The sequence below is a fragment of the Thamnophis sirtalis genome, unplaced genomic scaffold (assembly GCF_051295495.1).
Source record: "Thamnophis sirtalis isolate CommonGarterSnake01/CBP01778 unplaced genomic scaffold, rThaSir2_p1.2 scaffold_6, whole genome shotgun sequence".
NCBI lineage: Eukaryota > Metazoa > Chordata > Lepidosauria > Squamata > Natricidae > Thamnophis > Thamnophis sirtalis.
Window position 1 is genome coordinate 16,268,130 of NW_028261386.1, and position 19,492 is coordinate 16,287,621.

At 42.4% G+C, this 19,492-nt stretch overlaps 1 protein-coding gene across 2 annotated transcripts in view; it reads right to left on the reverse strand.

Annotated features, from left to right (window-relative positions):
* The window catches only part of SRRM3 (serine/arginine repetitive matrix 3), a 202,602-nt gene extending 195,396 nt beyond the window's left edge, over positions 1-7,206 (reverse strand). The window contains exon 1 of one of the 2 annotated variants that reach the window (XM_087717268.1): positions 6,842-7,206. The gene's annotated coding sequence lies outside the window, so the exon portion shown is untranslated. The remainder of the gene's footprint in view (positions 1-6,841) is intronic. The other variant, XM_087717267.1, reaches the window with a different exon arrangement.
* Positions 7,207-19,492: the final 12,286 nt, after the last annotated feature.

Below are 19,492 nucleotides of genomic sequence, written 5' to 3' on the forward strand. Positions count from 1 at the left end.
CTGGTTCACTTACTTCTTAACATTTGAAAAGCCAGAATTATATGCCAGTTAATTATAAGCCATTTAGATTGTAAATATTTAAGAACATTTCTCTTTTTTAAATGTAAATTAAAACAATGTTCGGACCTAGGCTTCCCAAGAGCATGAAGCAATTCATTGTCCCAACAAAAAACCCTTTTATTAATTTACTGTGAATTCTGCTCATTAACATCCAGCAAAGTCTTTCAAGGGAGGATTTACAGTCACAGTCCTTATCAGTCTTGGAAAGCTGACAGGCTGATATCTACAAAACTTGGCAAGGAGTCTCGGAGAGTCATGAACCAATTAAACAAACTAATTGTCTTCTGCAAACTCCACTCCCCTTTCACTCCTCTTTTATTTCCTGGGGGAGGGCATTCATCATCCACCTGTGGCCTTACTGCCAAGTCAACTCCTGTTCTTTAGCTGTTCCCTTCGTCTGGCAACTCTGCACATGCACATATTGGGAACAAACTCCAGTTGTTCATCTGCTTCACTGATGTCTGACTCTGAAGGCAGCTGATAACTTGCATATGGCTCTGGCCCCCTCTCTGCCGCTGACACAGAGCTCTCATCAGAGCCTTCCCCAGACTCCAGGACTGGCCCATGTTCCTCCCCAACCTCCCCATTTCTATAACATTCTACCAGATTGATTGTCATGCCGTTTCTCCTGCACTTGCTGCTGATCTCTTGCCATCCAAAATGTTCTATTGTTCATGATTGATCAGCAAATAGAACTTTCTCAAATCACAATGTCTTATACCACAAAGACATGAAAATGCAAGGATTTCTTTATCCATAAAAGAAAACAACAATGTATTCAACAATCAATACTTTGCTATCTTTGAAGGATGCCAAAAACTAAGCAGACCCTGCCATAGTACAGGGAGAGGAAGGAGGGAGGAGGAGGGGGGGAGGAGAAGGAGGAAGAATGTCACCTAAGGATCCATTCTGCTTAATGGTGATTCACTCAAGGCCATCTGTAGCATGTGTATTTATGTGTGTGTGTGTGTCAAATCCTGCAAAAAATATGGTATCATGCTCAAAGCCCTATCTTTTTGTATGTGCAAAGCATGTATAAAACAGGGACATGCATTCCATTGCAATGTTCTGCCCACCATCCTGCAGATTTGACATGTATACATTTACAGATGCCTTGATTCTCTCCCTTCCAAACTCTCTAGCAGCCTAACTCTCATTTTTCAATTAGCAAGAATAGAGCCAATTCTGGATGTTAAGGTTGGAGGAGGAGGAGGAGTTGCTTTGTTTTTTGAAAATCCCAATTCCTACAAGTGATATACTTTTTATTTTAGCCTGGTTCTTCCCTGCAGAGCTAGGAATGTATCATTACCATTCTTGTTGTTGCTGTCTATTTATCAGCTGTCGCTTAAAACAAGTTCTCTAGGCAAGGTAAAACAAAACAATTAGTTTTGTATAATTAAATACCAAATTAAGGTCCTAAAACTAGTACAAGAATGATTAAATTGTGGCAAGGGCTTTGAAATGTAACAACAACTAAAACCATGTCAGAACTAAAAATAGTGCACATGTCATCAGCTACGAAGTCTTTGTAAGTCAAAACTGGGTTCGTCCGTAGTTAATCAGTTCAGCTAAAGACCTAATGCCTGCATTTCTGCAATAGGATAACTTGGTTTGTTTAAACCTTGACATCTTTTGTGCAGGCGAATAATGTTTGGTTTCAATGGGTTGGGTGAAGTTTATGAGTGTATGTATTATTGAAACTCAGAAAATGGGTCAATTCAGTGACCAAGTTAAGTGTGTGGATGCAAGTGCTAAATTATACATTAGATCTTTAAACCGTCCCCATTAATCTTTCAGAAGGAGGTGACTTTTAAAGGTCCAGGAGTTGTTGTTTTTTTAAAGGGCTTGTCTGTCATTGAAAAGAGAAAATGTGGGTGCCAGAGAAACAGTCCAAAAGAAAGCTGTCCCCAGACAAGAAATGTGTGCTTTGCCTCAGCTGCTTCCGGTGACAAGGAAATGGACAGTCATTAACCTTCTCAGCAGTGACATTCAGTAATTTGTCTAATTAGTTTTTAAAAAGGACGAGGGAGCAAAAGTAAAGCAGGCATGGAGGGGCTGGGGCTGAGGCTTCACAAATAAGCAACATTACAGGAAATCTAGAACTTGTTAAGAAAACACTATCTTGGTGGGAAGCAGTGGTGGGTTCCGGATTCCGTTCCAACTGGTACGGTTGGAACGGCCCTGGCGTCACCCACATGCACTCGTGTGGCACGCGCATGTATTGTAGCTTCAAATGACACTTCCGCAAGCCTCTGCGATGCTCCAGCTGCTCAGTGGAGCATCGTGCAGGCGCTGTACATGCCATGCGCGTGTGCAGAAGCGCTGACAGCTTTAAACCACGGTAAGGAGCGTGGGTGGGCAGGTGGGCCCTCTGGAGCACTGTACTGGAATGGTACACAGTGCTCCAGGTAGGCTCCGGTACACCCATACAGGGGCATACTGCCTGCAACCCACCACTGGTGGGAAGGTCCCTGAATGAGAGCTTCCATCCATCTGATGCCAAACCAACTTGATGGTTATAATGAGAGTTGTAGACCAAGGCATTTAGAAGCTATCAGCAAGGAGAAGGCTGTATCTATGGGTTAATTTTATAACGGTCCAATGGACCAAGGGACACCCAATTTCAAATTACCCCTTCAGGCTCCATGAAACTCATTGACCTACTCCCTCAACCTACTTGAAGATAAATTGGCAAAACCCATGCAGATCAGTTTAAGACGATGGGGAGAGCATGATTTTAATCACTGTCATATGGATCATCAACAACAGTTCAACACAGCCTCACTGGGAACTGAAAATAGAGCCAAGAACTCTATCAAACGGTTTACAGCCAAAAATATAATATAACATAATAGGAACAGGTGAGGGAGCCAAGTTGTATCCTGCAAAGGAAACAAAGATATAACACTCACCTGCTTCAAGAGGCTAAACTGTACATAAGATTCCCTTCTCGATAATTGCATTCAGACAACATGCTTAACCAAGTAAAGTAGAGACCAAGTATCAGTATATGTATAATGAGCTATGTTTTGTTACCTTTTTATGGCTTAATGTGCTCTGCGAACTCACACCCTTTGATTAGTTTATGGTGCAATGTATTGCACTGCTCTGCAGAATACAATACAACGTATTGTATGAAGTAGACACATTCAGCAGCCATCATGTTAAAAATATTTCTGTGCAATCAGTCTCTCCACCTCACTTTTCTCATCTGTAAAATGGGTGTGCCTCTGGCTTCTCTTTCAAGGATTTTTCTGCATGTTAAAATGTTACAAAAATTAAAAGCAGCTGCCCCAGGGGCCACAATGAAAAATTATTTGCAGAAATGGGTAAACCACTATCCAGTTGTGACTATTATTGGCTCAGCTTGAATTATAGAGGCCTGCAAGATCTAGTGTGGCTGAAGGAATATACAATAGTCCTTCTCTGACATCATCAAAAAGTAAGTTTCTGATTCAAGTCCTGTCTTTGCCAGTACCTTAAAAAAAGCTAATGTCTCTCTTTCCCCACCTGATACTTGCTACCAGGATTAATGGGCGCAATTTATCAGGACCTGAAACAATTGCCCAGCTGGGAGAAGGGCCCACAGCTCAGCGGCACATCCTATACTTTATGCATGCTCAGTAAAACTACAGAAGGAAGTCTTGCAAGCCAATGATTCTTCCCATTATATCACGCATTTCCCCCTGGGAGCTGAAGGTGGCACATCTGCAGATTTTCCAGTTTTTATTCCTAGAACCACCATGATCTATGAAAGAGGAACTCAGTCAATCCGTGAGTGGAAGGAACTTGAATTCAGATCTCCTTCCCTGGTTCCATTAAAAAAAAAACAAAAAAAACACACCCTTATCTGGTATTCTCCAGATAGTTAAGATTATAATGCCTTTTAATCAAGTGTGACATGATTAATACCATCCGCCAGTCAGTGCCGACTGGCAACTACACAGAGGAGGGCCTTTTCAGTAGCAGCTCCAACCCTTTGGAACGATCTCCCCGTGGAGATTCGTACCCTCACCACCGTCCAGACCTTCCGCACAGCCCTCAAGACCTGGCTATCCCGTCAGGCCTGGGGATAAGATCACAATCTGTCCCCACCCGAATGAAGAATGAATGTTGTGTACTATTTTACTCTTATGTATTGTTTTATGTTTATTGTTTATACCCCCCCTCCCTATTTTATGTAAGCCGCCCTGAGTCCCCGCGGGGAAAAGGGCGGCCTATAAATATTAATAAAATATCTAAATATCTAAATGATTAAAAGCTAGAATAAGTGAGAGAAATAAGAGAAGGGGGAATATTAGTATATACAATTTTTATATAATAAAATGGAAGTAATGAGAAGAGAAAATGTGGAACAATTGAACAATGACAGATTGCAACCTAATATAAACGTGTATTATTATTAGAAACACATAAGTTGACGGAATGTAACAATTGTGATTAACTTTATTAGTTTTATTTGTATTAGAATGTATGACACCCAGGTGCCATACTGTTCACGCATCGTTTTGATACATTTATAAAAAATAAAAAATAAATCAAAACTTTGATTAAAAAAAAAGTTTATAACGCCCACCAACCAACCACTCTGCCAGTTGTTTATCTTAGCCAGGAATGATGCAAATGGTAATCTTACATAAGCAGAGGGCACCTGATTGAGGAAAGGTAGAGTGGGACCATCCTGAAGATAGGCAAATAGTCCGTCTCCTGAGGCAGCTAGATATTTTCGACTATCCAAGCAATGAGGGGACCCAAAGAACTCTCAGAAGGTGTGATATTCACTGTATCTCTTTTATTTTCAGTCCCCAGCACTTCAGAATCTTGGTTGGGTTTGCATAAGACACTTAACCAGGCAATTTAAAAATCTAGTGGCTGTCTGTGCATAACCTGTAAAGGGGGGGGTGATTTGTTTGTCTCAGTAGTTCAATGGGTTATATGAACCCAGTCCATTGATTATGCTCTAATATATTGAGAGAACCCAAACTGATGAGGCTGGTTACCAGGTTAAATAACCAGCCATGTTCACCCATGTTAAATCCTAAGGAGGTAAAATCTCACAATCAATGTCTACTATGTTCACATAACATAACATAACATAAAATAAAATAACATAATATCCTGATTTAACATTGTGGCCAGATTGACAACAAATATGTGAAATCCATAGCTGAATTCCCACTATACGATGAAATGCCACCTATACCATTTTAATCTAGTGTGTGTTCAACCTTAGATCTTATGCTGTTGAGCCCAAAGGATCTCCTTAATTTCGCTTACGTCATTTGCAGGCTACTCTCTATTTCTGTATATAAGCAGATGGTTCTCTGCACATACTTATGCAAAGTCTCGCACACTGATTGGCTGAACTGTTTGCACAATTCATCCTTTCTTTTCACCTTTGCCTGGTGTTAGATGTTCCTGTTGTGCCTTTTCTTGCAACCGATGCAGAAAACTTCCGTTTTACTGTGTGCAACTTTCCCTATGCCAAAATGTGTCCTCTGCAAATACAGAGGATTCCCCTTAGGGCGCTTCCCACAACATTCAGAGCAGAATGCAGGAATACGCCTAATCTCTACACAACATCCCTTTACCAAACTGCACCTTCAAATCTCCCGGGAATGTTTCCAAATTATCCTTGGTGAATTATTCCAAAAATCTACTTAATGCCCTAAAATGGACTAAGGTCCTTATCTTTCCTCTGTTGTCTTTGCAGAAATGTGATCCACCCTATAACCCAGTGGAGAAAGAAAAAATAAAAACCTTAAGAAACCTCCAGGTCATCTTCTCCTAGGAAAAGGTTGGAATAAACTCTCTTACCCCATTTCCCCCCCCCCAAAAAAAAACAGCCCACCACTTTAATTTATTTTGTTCCTGGACTTGGGTGACAAAATAAAGACAATGGGTCTTTAAGAAAATAACATGGAGTGATGTAAAATTCCAAGGATGTTCCACTCTTGCTAAACATTAATTTCCAAAACATATAACACACTCTCTCACACTCATTCTCTCTCTCTCTCTCTCTCTCTCTCTCTCTCTCTCTCTCTCTCTCTCTCTCTCTCTCTCTCTCTCTCTCTCTCTCTCTCTCTCTCTCTCATGCACACACACACACACACACACACACTAAAGGGAAGACCTAGGCATATTTCCCAATCTCCCTTCCTCATCCAAAAGAGAGCTGTCAAATTACTGTAAGTCAACATCCCCATCCTCTCAGGGACCAATGCGTTGCTTTTAATTTTTCCACCAGACAACTGGAGAAGAAGTGCATTCTTTGAAATCGAGCCAAGTCTCAAGAGCTTCCCCATCAAGCCCTTTGGGTTATTGTCTTCTTCCTTTACGGAACAAAACAAATCACATGGGGAGAATCTGAGGGGTGCCGAGATCGTCTGCCTCCTTCTCCCAAGAGGCACAGCCACTATCCACCTTCTGCTCTCTCTCCCCCAACCCCCAACCCCACTCACGAGGCTCCCGTCCTTTCCACTGATCTTTGCAAAGAGAGGATACCAAGACACAACAGATGGGGCTGCAGCCAAAAAAGCCTCTTGCTAAGCTTTCCTGCACCCCCACACCCCCCACACCCCCCACACACCTCCTCCTCCTCCTCCTCCTCCACCACCACCGCTACTGCTTCTCTCTTAGGCAATTGCAGGGCTTCGCAGTCTGCTGTGACCCTCGGTCGCCAGCTCTCTCCCCACGGCCCCCACTTTCCTCCCCCTGGGCCCAAGTCAAGCCAGATTGTCCCCATCCACCCCTCACCCCACCCCCTCCTGTCTTATCATACCTTGCTGGGGAATTCTGCGCCCTTGTGATCTTGTGTCCGTGCCAGTCACTGCAGCTGGGTTTGGCCTCGCCTCTCTCCTGCCAGCCTCTTCTCCCTTCTGGATCCCCCTCCCCTGGATCTCAGCCTTCCCTGCCTTCTGCTTTTGCTCGGATTCTTGCCCCAGCTCCGGCTCCGTCCCCGGCTTCTTCGCCGGCCAATCTTGTTTCTCGACAATCGCCCTGCCGCCGTTCTCTTTCGGAGCATCCCCCAGTGAACGGCTCCTGAAGTGCTGGACAGCTCAGGACCATAGAGTCAGCCCTGGCGTGGTGCAAGACCGTCAGCTGACTTCCAGCTTTCACCTGCCACAGAGCCCCCTAAAGACGAGAAGAGAAGGAAGCAGGCAAGAAGCTGAAAAGGAAGGGAAGAGAAACGCTGTATACGGTAATATATATATATATATACGCACACACATCACCGACTTGCCTATCTGGATTCAGAGAGAGAAAAGGGAAGGAGATTTTTTTTTAAAGAAACAGAAGAATACATTTTCGAAAGCAAAACGAATTGGCTTCTGTCTTTTTCAGTAGCTCTGGTACAAAGAATAGAATAAAGTAGAATAGAATAGAATAGAATAGAATAGAATAAGAAAAAATAAAAAAATCATAAAAAAGAATAGAATAGAATAGAATAAGAAAAATAAAAAACTTTTCATAAAAAGAATAGAATAGAATAGAATAGAATAGAATAGAATAGAATAGAATAGAATTCTTTATTGGCCAAGTGTGACTGGACACATAATGAATTTGTCTTTGGTGCATATGCTCTCACTGTACATAAAAAGACAGGAGACATTCATCCAGAATCATGGTACAATAACACTTAATGATAGTCATAGGGTACAAATAAGCAATCAGGAAACAATCAATATCAATATAAATTGTAAGGATACATGTAATAGTCAATATAAGAGTGTCATTAAAATGTGCAGGGTGGCGTGCTTCTAGCAGGATAAAAGTCTGTAGAGATTCTCAATCATCCAGGTCATGGTTGTCCTGAAGGTACTTTTTCAGGAAGCAACTCGACTTTCTTGACTTCTTCTTTGAAGACATTTTGCTTCTCATCCAAGAAGCTTCTTCAGTTGTGACTGGTTGGTGGGGAATGGAAGGATCTGCAAGGAGTATAAATCCTTCCATTCCCCACCATCCAGTCAGAGCTGAAGGGGCTTCTTGGGTGAGAAGCGAAACATTTTCAAAGAAAAAAACTAAGAAAGTCCAGTTGCCTCCTGAAAAAGCACCTTTGGGATTTCCAGCAGGATATGGAATCAGATGCAAAACTCTGGTTGGCCACCAGAGAGGAGGAAAGAGTCAAACTGTTCTGTATTCCTTTGCTGATACATCTGGTGCTTGTCTAGATTTTGCAGCTCTGGTATATTAAACTGAATTTAAGGAATCAGACAGGCAGCTGGGCTCTCTTCTCAGAATTGCTTTCCATCACTTCCCCCCACTCTCTATAAAATATTCCATTTTATCTATTAAATTATTTATTTATGACATTTATCTGACTGCCTGAAACCAATCAGACAGTAGGCAGCTTATAGAATATTAAAACAAGAATGCAAAATCAGAATCAGAGTGAAATAAATTTCATTCAATAGATTTTATAAATAAATAGAAATAATAATAATAGCTATTTCCTGAGCTGAGCACATGAAATTTTCTAAGAACTGTGTATGGGAGTGTGTGTCTTATTTATTATATTTATTCATTTGAACTTAACAAAAAAGCTAGATTTCTTCTGAGCAAGTTATAATTTTCATGTTATTCACTGATGGCTGATTCTGTTTTGACTATATAAGCTCAGCCTTCAGCCAATGAACAATGGCAATTACAATATAGGAGTTGAATGCTGAATTCTCCTTGTTCTTTGTTGTTGTTGTTGTTGTTGTTGTTGTTGTTAATTGCAAAGTCATGTCCCACCCATCACAACCCCATGGACCACATTCCTCCAGGCTTTCCTGTCCTCTACCATCCTCTGGAGTCCATTTAAGCTCACGCCTACTGATTCAGTGACTCCATCCAGCCACCTCATTCTTCTTCTGCCTTCAATCTTTCCCAGCATTAGGCTCTTCTCCAGTGAGTCCTTCCTTCTCATTAGGTGGCCAAAGTATTTGAGTTTCCTCTTCAGGATCTGGCCTTCTAAAAAGCAGTCAGGGTTGATCTCCTCTAGGACTGACCGGTTTGATCACCTTGCAGCCCAAGGGACTCGCAGGAGTCTTCTGCAGCACCATAGTTCAAAGGCTTCAATTCTTTGGCTCTCAGTCTTTCTTATGGTCCAATTTTCACAGCCATACATTGCAACTGGGAAAACCATAACCTTGACTATACACACTTTTGTTGGCAGGGTGATGTCTCTGCTTTTTCACCTTGAGTAGTGTTTTATTTGCTTAAATGGTTGAATGGATGCTTCCAGGATCAAGAAGGAAACTCTGAAGCTTCTGTTTTACTACAGTTTCTGATTGTGCCATTGATGTCTTTGAATGATGAGGCGAATAAGGAACTATTCAATATTTTAAAAAAAAACAAATACAAAAATATCAGTAAGGAGATGAATGTCAGCAAAGAGATTTCACACCATACGAACTGTGTTGAATCAGAGCAAAATTCAATCTAGGCCAGCAGCATCCTATTTATAATAGACACCAATTATATCCTTTTAGGAAAGGCTCTAAAAAAGTAATAAGGCCAATAGACAGCCTTGGGTTTATAGCCAGTCAAATGTAAGCAAGTAATAGTTGAACACATTTTCAGGAACAAGAAATCAGCCCAGGGCACTTTTGGAATTTGGAATACATGTTAGATACACTTATAAAAGTGTATTACTATTACTATTAATCTATGCATTATGCAATACTATGCATTACTATTACTATTAGTCTTCTCATCATCCCTATCACCCATCTCCTCCCACTTATCACTGGTATGATGGTAACTTTGTTGCTTGTATCCTTACGATTTATATTGATCATTTCCTAGTATGATTTGATTGCTTATTTGTACCCTATGACTATCATTAAGTGTTGTACCTTATGATTCTTGATGAATGTATCTTTTCTTTTATGTACACTGAGTGTATATGCACCAATGACAAATTCCTTGTGTGTCCAATGACACTTGGACAATAAAGAATTCTATTCTATTCTATTCTAAAATAGATGCCATCAGGGCTTGCCTGGTCATAATACCCATAAACTGGAAGGCGAATTAGTGACCTCCTCCTTCAATTAGGCCTTTTAAATAAAGGAGTCCACAGGATATGGTCAAAAGATGATGGTTCCTGTGAAACTGGATCCTTTTATTATGAGCACCGTGCATGTCCCATACATAAACAAAGACATAGTCCTTCAAGCATACCATCTTGGCTCTTTTGACTACATCCTCCGGGTACCCTGCTTAAGTGAGATATTTGTGTGGCACAAACCTAGCTATTGAAATAGGAGAGGCTAGTCTTCTACAGCATGTCGCCTTCCTATTTACTTTTATTTTATTAAATGTAGAAATGTCACGCCGGTGGAGCAGGAAGATATTATAGGGAAGAAGTAAGATATCTGGAATCTATTCATGGCTTCAACTGCTAAGCTCTTTGTTCCAGGTTCAATGTGTTGCATTATTTCAATTATCTGGAGGCGACTGAATGGATCACATATTTTTAAAAGAAACATTTCTGTGTACAGGACTGTATTAACTCAATCAGTCAATGATCCAATAACATTTGGGGGGTTGGGTTTCGGCAGCCGAAAGTCACACTAAATGCCTATGGAGATGCTCAGTCATCCAGGTTATGGTTGTGCTAAAGGTGCTTTTTCAAGAGGCAACTAGGTTTTCTGGGTTTTCTTTGAAGATGTTTCATTTCAGCAAACCTGAAGAAGCTTCTTGGATGAGAAGTAAGTTTCTACATTTAGGCAAGAAAAACAAAATGCACAGGTACAGTATAAGTGGTACCTTGCTCAATAGTAGTAACTGTGAGATGGATCTTGGAATCCTAGTGGACAACCATTTAAATATGAGCCAGTCGTGGGCAGCAGCTGCCAAAAAAGCCAACACAGTTCTAGGCTGCATAAACAGAGGAATAGAATCAAGATCACGTGAAGTGTTAATGCCACTTTATAATGCCTTGGTAAGGCCACACTTGGAATACTGCATTCAGTTTTGGTCGCCACGATGTAAAAAAGATGTTGAGATTCTAGAAAGAGTGCAGAGAAGAGCAACAAAGATGATTAGGGGACTGGGGGCTAAAACATGAAGAACGGTTGCAGGAACTGGGTATGTCTAATTTAATGAAAAGAAGGACTAGGGGAGACATGATAGCAGTGTTCCAATATCTCAGGGGTTGCCACAAAGAAGAGGGAGTCAAGCTATTCTCCAAAGCACCTGAGGGCAGAACAAGAAGCAATGGATGGAAACTAATCAAGGAGAGAAGCAACTTAGAACTGAGGAGAAATTTCCTGACAGTTAGAACAATTAATTAATTAAACAATTAATCATTGCCTCCAGAAGTTGAGAATGCTCCAACACTGGAAATCTTTAAGAAGATGTTGGATAGTCATTTGTCTGAAATGGTATAGGGTTTCCTGCCTAGGCAGGGGGGTTGGACTAGAAGACCTCCAAGGTCCCTTCCAACTCTGCTATTGTATTGTATTGTATTGTATTGTATTGTATTGTATTGTATTGTATTGTATTGTATTGTATTGTATTGTATTGTATTGTATTGTATTGTATTGTATAAGTGAAACATCTTCAAAGAAAAACCAGAAAGTCCAGTTGTCTCTTGATAAAGCACCTTTGGGTCACATTAAATGCATTCATAATCTCCATTTTGGCAGTGAAGAGCCCCCAGCTACTTTGTCCAGATAAGACCAGAAGTGGTATTCAGCAGGTTCTGACCAGTTCGGGAGAACCGGTAGCGGAAATTTTGAATAGTTTGAAGAACTGGTAAATACCACCTCTGACTGGGGCAGCCCCCATCTATTCTCTGCCTCCCGAGTCCCAGCTGATCAGGAGAAAATGGGGATTCTGCAGTATCCTTCCCCTGGAGTGGGGAGGAAGTGGAGATTTTACAGTAACCTTCCCTTGCCACGCCCACCAACCCATGCCACACCCACCAACCCATGCCCACGGAACCGGTAGAAAAAAATTTAAATCCCACCACTGGATAAGACTTACTATCCCATGAACCTCTGCACCAGGAGAATATTGGCAAGACTTGATGCCAATATTATCTCCTTCCCCGTTGGCTGGGCAGAGAGCAGTAGGTGTGATTTGACCCTAGAAATCAATCAGTGTTTGGGAGATGTGTTTTGTGTGACCAGGCCTTCGTTGTGATGGAGATATTTTCTTTTTCAGTCTCTTTTTCTCACTAGCTCTTTTTCTTGAAAGGCCAGGTAGATGTTATGAGTCAGGACTCAGGTGCTGATCCTAACTGTGAAGAAGAGACTCCAGCAGAACCCATGTAATGTCAGCCTCAGGAAACACAAAGCCAAGAACCACATGAGGCTGATCAAAAACAGGCACTACCTGGACAGCTGGAGCAGTCAGATAAGAATGACATAAGACGTCCCAGCCCTTGCACACAGTAAGTAAAGAGGAGAGGAGAAGACAGAGATTTCTTGCTAAGAAGGAAGTAAATCTCTTGGTTAAGCAAAGCATGCACATGAGCAAACCAGCAGTAGTGCTGGTCGGAACCCACCCCTGCTGCAGAGGCAATCCTGATCCATGTTCCTTTGCTGGAAAAAACTGTCTGATCTCTGGCTCTTGCATGACAAATCATGTGGATTCTGCATCTGAAATTCTGGCCTCTGGACTGTCTGACCCCTGACCCAACTCTTGGAACGTTGGACTGACTTTAGACTATTTTCTAAGCTATTTTTTAAAAGCTAACTATTTAAGCAAGCATGAGTCTGTTTCGATTTGCATGCTCTGACCGGTTATCTCTTTGACCTTGAATAAACTGTGAACTACCATAGCAACTGTGTGAGAATCAGTATTTGAACCACTAGCACATTGGGTGTCAAACTGGCAGCCCGTGGGCTGGATGCATCATGCATAGACCACACCCACTCCAGCTTTGCAAATGGGAAAAACATCATGAAACGTCACATGACGGCAATGTGACATGGTGAGTTTGACTCCCGTGCACTAGCAGAACAGTAGGCAAAACAGAGCAACTGACTGAGATTTTGAGTTTCTACAATACCGCCATGGAAGAGTTCATCCTAATCTATCTGGAACAAAATGTAATCTTCTGGAGATTCAATGCCTTATTCAACTGGTCCTTTTTTTTTAGTATTCCTACAGTACATGAAGTCCCCCACTGCTCACTTACGAATGTGAGAACAGAGCCAGGTGCCTTGTGATGTGCTTTCATACAGGCAAGGACATCAAATAAGAGATATCCATGTGTGGACAATTCAAAGGAGGACAAGAAATTCTACTGCAAAAGGGAGCAATAGAAACTTAAACAAGCAAGAAGTTAAATGAGCAAATTGGAAAACTGAAATGGCAAACAAGACTTGCACTGTTATAGACACTAAGTTTTGCCAAGTTCAGTATGAATTTACACAGTATTCCTGTGTAAAATCCTATAAGTTTTTTTTTTTAAAAAAACTTTATGATGGGTGTATTGCAACTCTCAGAATTCCCCAGCCAGCCAATAACACTGTTTTAAGTCATTGCGACTTACTCCCAGGTAAAGGCCTATAAAATTACAACCTTTTTGGGTAGCAGAGTTTATTATTTACTATTTTCAGTTCCTGTGCCTTTCTACCCCTTGAGCACGTAGTCCAGTGATGGTGAACCTTTTCGGCACAAAAAGGTTCCAGTGCCCAAACTGGAACGCATGTGTGTGCGTACATGCCGGAGTGCTGGAAACCCAAAGACCAGCTGGCCGGCGTGCATGCGTGTGCCAGCCCGCTGGTCTTTGGCCTTTCAGCATGTGCGCAGGCCAGCTGATCTTTGTACGCACCACAGCACCCGAAACCCAAAGACCAGCTTGCTAGTACACGCATGCCTATTTTTTTGCTATTCTCCGGGCCATTTTCCAGGCTATTTCCAGGCTGTTTTTCAGGCTGTTTTCCAGCTGTTTTCTGGCCCTCCAGCATCTGTGAAGACCATTAACCAGAAGATCAGCTGGCCTCTTTCTTTTTGCAAAAATCCTGATCTGTCCATCAATATTAGTTATGCTCTCAAGATTCTTTGTCTTTTCCAAATTCTGGTTTATAACTGTGGATTAATAGATCTTACCGGGCTTTCATCTTGCCTCTGCACGCTCCTGTTCAACTGCTTTTGGCCTGCAGCCAGCCTCTTGTGCAGCATGTTGCCATGCTGCCGCCTCAGCTCCAATTCTGAGGGTAAATCTCTGACCTACGAGGGACCTGTTTCACTCCCTCTACATCTGATGAGACGCTGCCCTTCTTCGCCACCCGCTCCACGAGGGTTCTGATCCAAACACGGATCTCAGAGACAGTTTGTCAGGCAGGGTTCATGTGAGCCTCTTCAGAGCTCATATCCCCCACGTCTGTCCAGCTGGAGAACTTCAGGTCGAGGAGAGAAGGCTCTGCGTGCCATAGGTTTGCCATCATAGACATAGTCATATGGTTAAGACTGAAGGTTGGAAAGTGAATTAGGGACAGGTGTCTTATTCACACTTGTTTATTTGGGGAATTTATAAACTGCTGTTTAGTGTATGATTCCCAGGGTGTGCTATTATTCACATAATTAATCTTGCCTTTTGCAAAAAGGCACCCTCCCTTCTCACAAGGATCTCAGAATGTAGAGTTATTAGCTGAGCATTTTTCTCATCATCTCCATTCCTCTAGGGAATGTGGGGGGGGGGATGCTCTCATTTTTACTTAGAAACAAAAAACTGCTGGGGAAAAGGCATAGGGGTTTCTTTGCATTAATAGAAGTTGAACATTGCAGCAGTGGCAGCTTGGTGCGTTGCTGCCGAGCAGTGTGGTAAATCACAGCAGATGAATTAAAATCCCCAAATAAACTGGTAAATGGCAATCATAAAACCTCCGAACATCTTTACATACTGTAAATCAGGAAGGAAAATCTTTTTCAACAGGCTTGCAGGAGGAGAGGGCTCTATTTAAGGAAGCCCTGTCTCTATGAAGAGAGAGTATCTCAAGATGCAGGGATGGAGAATTGGGTGTTTGGAGCTCTCTGGGTCAAACAAGTGTTGGGTACAAGAGCAAGCGGCAGAAAGTAGGTCACAAATATGTCAATATAAAGCTGAAATCGGGAGGCAGCTTTTATTACTTTTGATCCAAGGAAGAAAGCCATTGCTTTGCATGCAGAAAGCACAAAATGGAATACCTGGCATCTCCAGGTGACCCTGGAGCCCTTCTGCCTGGATTCGGCTATAGCATCCTGATAAACTGTAATGAGCTTTGCTTGGTTTCAGTTTAGGGAGTGGTATAGCCAGGACCAACAGATTTAGGCAGCAAAACACCACATAACCATTGGGTGGCAGCCGAGAGACAGAAAACTACCTCTCTGCTGCCATCAAATGATTGCCTGGATTTTGCAGCTCAGACTCAATAGTTTGATCTGCTGTAATTTATAAATGATAGTTTATGGCTCAGTTTGATGTCTGAACCATACTGACCGTGACGGTGAAACTATGGCACTCGTGCCAAAGGTGGCACGTGAAGCCTTCTCTGTCGGCGCGCAAGCTGTCATCCCACCTCAGCTCACCATACATGTGCACACACCTCCCTCCGGCCAGCTGATTTTCGAGTCTCTTTCATGCATGCAGGAGATATGCACACATAGACGAGGGAGGGCGCATGTGCATTTGCGTGTGGCGGTGGGAGTGTGGGGTGGTGGTGCTGTGGACCCTGTTTTGGGTTGCAGGAAGCTTCAGGGAGGCCTGCTAGGCCCAAAATGGGGCACATGGGGCGGGGTTGCACACGCATGCGCAGGGGCCATGGGAAGTGCAGGAGGAGTGCGTGTGTGTGCAGGGTGTGAGCACATGGGGCGTGTCACACAGACCTTGCATTATGGATGTGGCCACGTGCATGCACGCAGTCACATGCAGGTGCTCTGGGCATGTGAGGACAAATAGGTTAGCCACCACTGGTCTATGATTAAAACTGGCTTAGCGGGGTTCAACTTAGCCTGTTTCTTTTCTATAATTTGATAGCTATTCGGATTTTAACAATTCGAATTTTGAAGCCCTATCTCTGTGGTTCTCAACCTTCCCAATGCCGCGACGCTTTAATACAGTTCCTCATGTTGTGGTGACTCCCAACCATAAAATTGGTGTCTCAGTTCTTAAGACCATCGAAAATATGTGTTCCCCAATGGTCTTAGGCAACCCCTGTGAAAGGGTCATTCGACCCCCAAAGGGGTCCCGACCCACAGGTTGAGAACCACTGCCCTATCTGGCTGCCTGGCTGAGGTTTACGTAACAAAGCACAATAGGCCAAAATGGGGTTGGGTAACTTGTGATTTGCATGAAGTATGAATCAGGACATCATGGTGAATTATTATACAGTTTACAAGTAGGCCTTGACTTACAACTATTTATTTAGTGACTGTTCAAGGTTATAATGACACTGAATAAAAAGTGACATGACCAGAGGTGGCATTCAGCAGGTTCTGACCAGTTGTGGAGAACCAGTAGTGGAAATTTTGAGTAGTTCGGAGAACAGGTAAATACCACCTCTGACTGCCCCTGCCCCCATCTATTCTCTGCCTCCCGAGTCCCAGCTGATCGGGAGGGAATGGGGATTTTGCAGTAAACTTCCCCTGCCACGCCCATCAAGCCACGCTCACAGAACCGGTAGTAAAATTGTTTGACTCCCACCACTGCTTATGACCAGTTCTCTCAATTATATTCATTGCAGCATTGATCACAGTCATGTGATGAAAACTGAGCACTTGGCAACCAGCATGTCTTTATGATAATTACAGTGTTCCAGGCTCATATGATCACAATTTGCAATCTCCGACAAGCAAAGTCAATGGGGGAAGGCAGATTTGCTTAATGACCATACGATTAACTTCACCTGTAGTCAAGGAACAGTACAATGATGATACCATGTGACATTCATGCAGCCACCAGAAGCAACTGACCCAGAGGTGTCTTATTATGAATGATTGCCCTGTGTATTAAATGGAACCTAAGACAAGTTGGAATTGTTATTGATATCCTGATCATCCTGTTACCTGGCTTTAATACTGGCGGATTTCAACCTTTGTCCCTTGAGAATAGATTCTGGATGAGCTCAGGGATTTATGGACTCTCCACCAGGTATAGATTTATCCCAGGAGATCAGTGGCCAAACACATGCAGATTGGTGGCACACTAAACCTGATCTTCCTTTTACAGGGAAGGTCCTGGAAAAAGCAGGGAGTGTGGAACCCAACTGCATCCTACATAAAACAGTTGCTGTTTTATGAATACTAACTTCTTGTTAGTATTCCTGCCTGGGCATTGGGTTAAAATGGCATCAGCACCCCAATGAATTAGCTTTGTCAGGACCTGAGTGGAGAGAATATGTTCAACCAGTTCTTCTTAGACTTCTCAGCAGTCTTCAGTACAACTGACCTTCTGGACAGGATTTGGCACTTGCAGGCCCTGTTCTGCAGGGATCCCACTCCTTCCTCGATGGGTGGCTCCAGTAAGTTTGCATGGAAGCAAAGCAAAGTGAGGTTCCACAGACCTTAGCCTTTTCCCCCTTGGTACCCCTTCTTTTGGAACACCTGATCTTCTGAGATACTTATAGATCTGGAGCTCCTTTTCATAGCTGTTTTCCTTCATATTTTGACCTGCCTTGAGTCATTTGGAAATTGGGTGTTATATAAATAACAAGGTGAATATGATAAAATCAACATGCATCCTAGGGTCTATGATAGCATATAGCACTTAACAATAGCACTTAGATTTATATACCACTTCACAGTGCTTTAAAACTTTCTCTAAGCGGTTTGCAGAGTCAGCCTACTGTCACCCAAAAATCTGGGTCCTCATTTTACCGACCTTGGACAGATGGAAGGCTGTCAGTGAGCTAGTCAGGATTGAACTCCTGGCAGTGGGCAGAGTTAATCTGCAGTGCTGCATTCTAAACACTGTTCCATCACAGCTCATTCTCCCAAAGTAGATATAAATCTCAAAATTTTAATCTAATAAAAAGAGGAGAATGCTAAATATATGAGAGGTTGTGTTAATTGCCTTTTTTACATTAAATTTGAGTTGAATTAAATCAACGCTTGTTTGATCAGGTTGACTGTGAATCTTGCATGTCACCCCAGTGCCAAAACAGATATCAAGGTAAAAGTTTGTCCATTCTTTTTATTTATTTGATTTTGATGCTTCCAGTCTCCAATCTACTTACAGTATATTGAATAATGGCCCTCCACAAGTAGCTTGGAAGAGTAAAATTACTTGCCTGATGGAAGATTGCTGTAACCAAAGCCAAATAATATTGACTAGCTTGACAATGCATTACTAATCTAAGAAAATTGCATTGCCAATTAAAATGAATCTAGGGTTAGGGTTAGTTCTACTTGGAATCATGGTTAAAAACTGTGGCTAGGGGTAGATTCTTAGAGATTTTCTAAGGAAAGAGACAATATTGACAACTTCATTCAAAGTTGTGTGTGGACCCCCACAGTAAAATACATGTGAAAATCCCATTGCCAATTAATTGAATCTAGGGTTACAGTCAGGGTTAGGGTGGTTCCACCACAAAACCGCGTTCGACTAAAGCGCGCTCAACGAAACCATGTAGCTGACGTCATCACAGGGCAACAACAGCACGGAGACAGAAGCACGCTGTAAACGCTAAACCTAAAATTAACCCCTAAACCTAAACCTAACCCCCCTAAACCTAACCCTAAACCTAATCCTAACCCTTAACCTAACCCTAACCCTAACCCTAACCCTTAACCTAACCCTAAACCTAACCCTTACCTTAAGTTGAAGCGGCTTGCTTTCAAAGCGCTATTTAAAGCGCCCTTCTTTCTCCGCGCTCGCTGTTGTCGGCCTGTTGATGACATCAGCAATGCGGTTTAATCAGGCGCGCTTTAGTCGAGCGCGGTTTTGTCGTGCCACGGGTTAGGGTTAGTTCTACTTGGACTCATGGTCAAAAACTGAGGCTAGGGTTAAACTCTTACAAGTTTTCTAAGGAAAGAGACCTTGGGAGCTTTTCGTTAGAAGTTGTTTGTGGGTCCACAGTAAAATACCTGAAAAAATCCCATTGTCAATGGATTGAATCTAGTGTTAGAGCTACGTAGGTTAAGTCTACTTGGAGTCATGGCGAAAAAACTAATGCTGGAGATAGACACTAAGTGGTTTTCTAAGGAAAGCAACATTGACAGCTTTTCATTCGAAGTTGCTTGTGGGCCACAGTAAAAATACATGGGGAAATCCCATTGCCAATGAAAATGAATCTAGAGCTATCGTTACAGCTAAGGTTAGAATAAGCGTTAGATCTACTTAGACTCATGACCAAAAACTAATGCTAGGGATAGAATCTTAATGGTTTCCTAAGGAATGCAACATTGACAGTTTTTCGTTAGACTTGTTTGTGGACCACAGTAAAATGCATGAGAAAATCCCATTGACAATGAAAATGAATCGCATTAAGTTTAGGGTTAGGGCTACAGT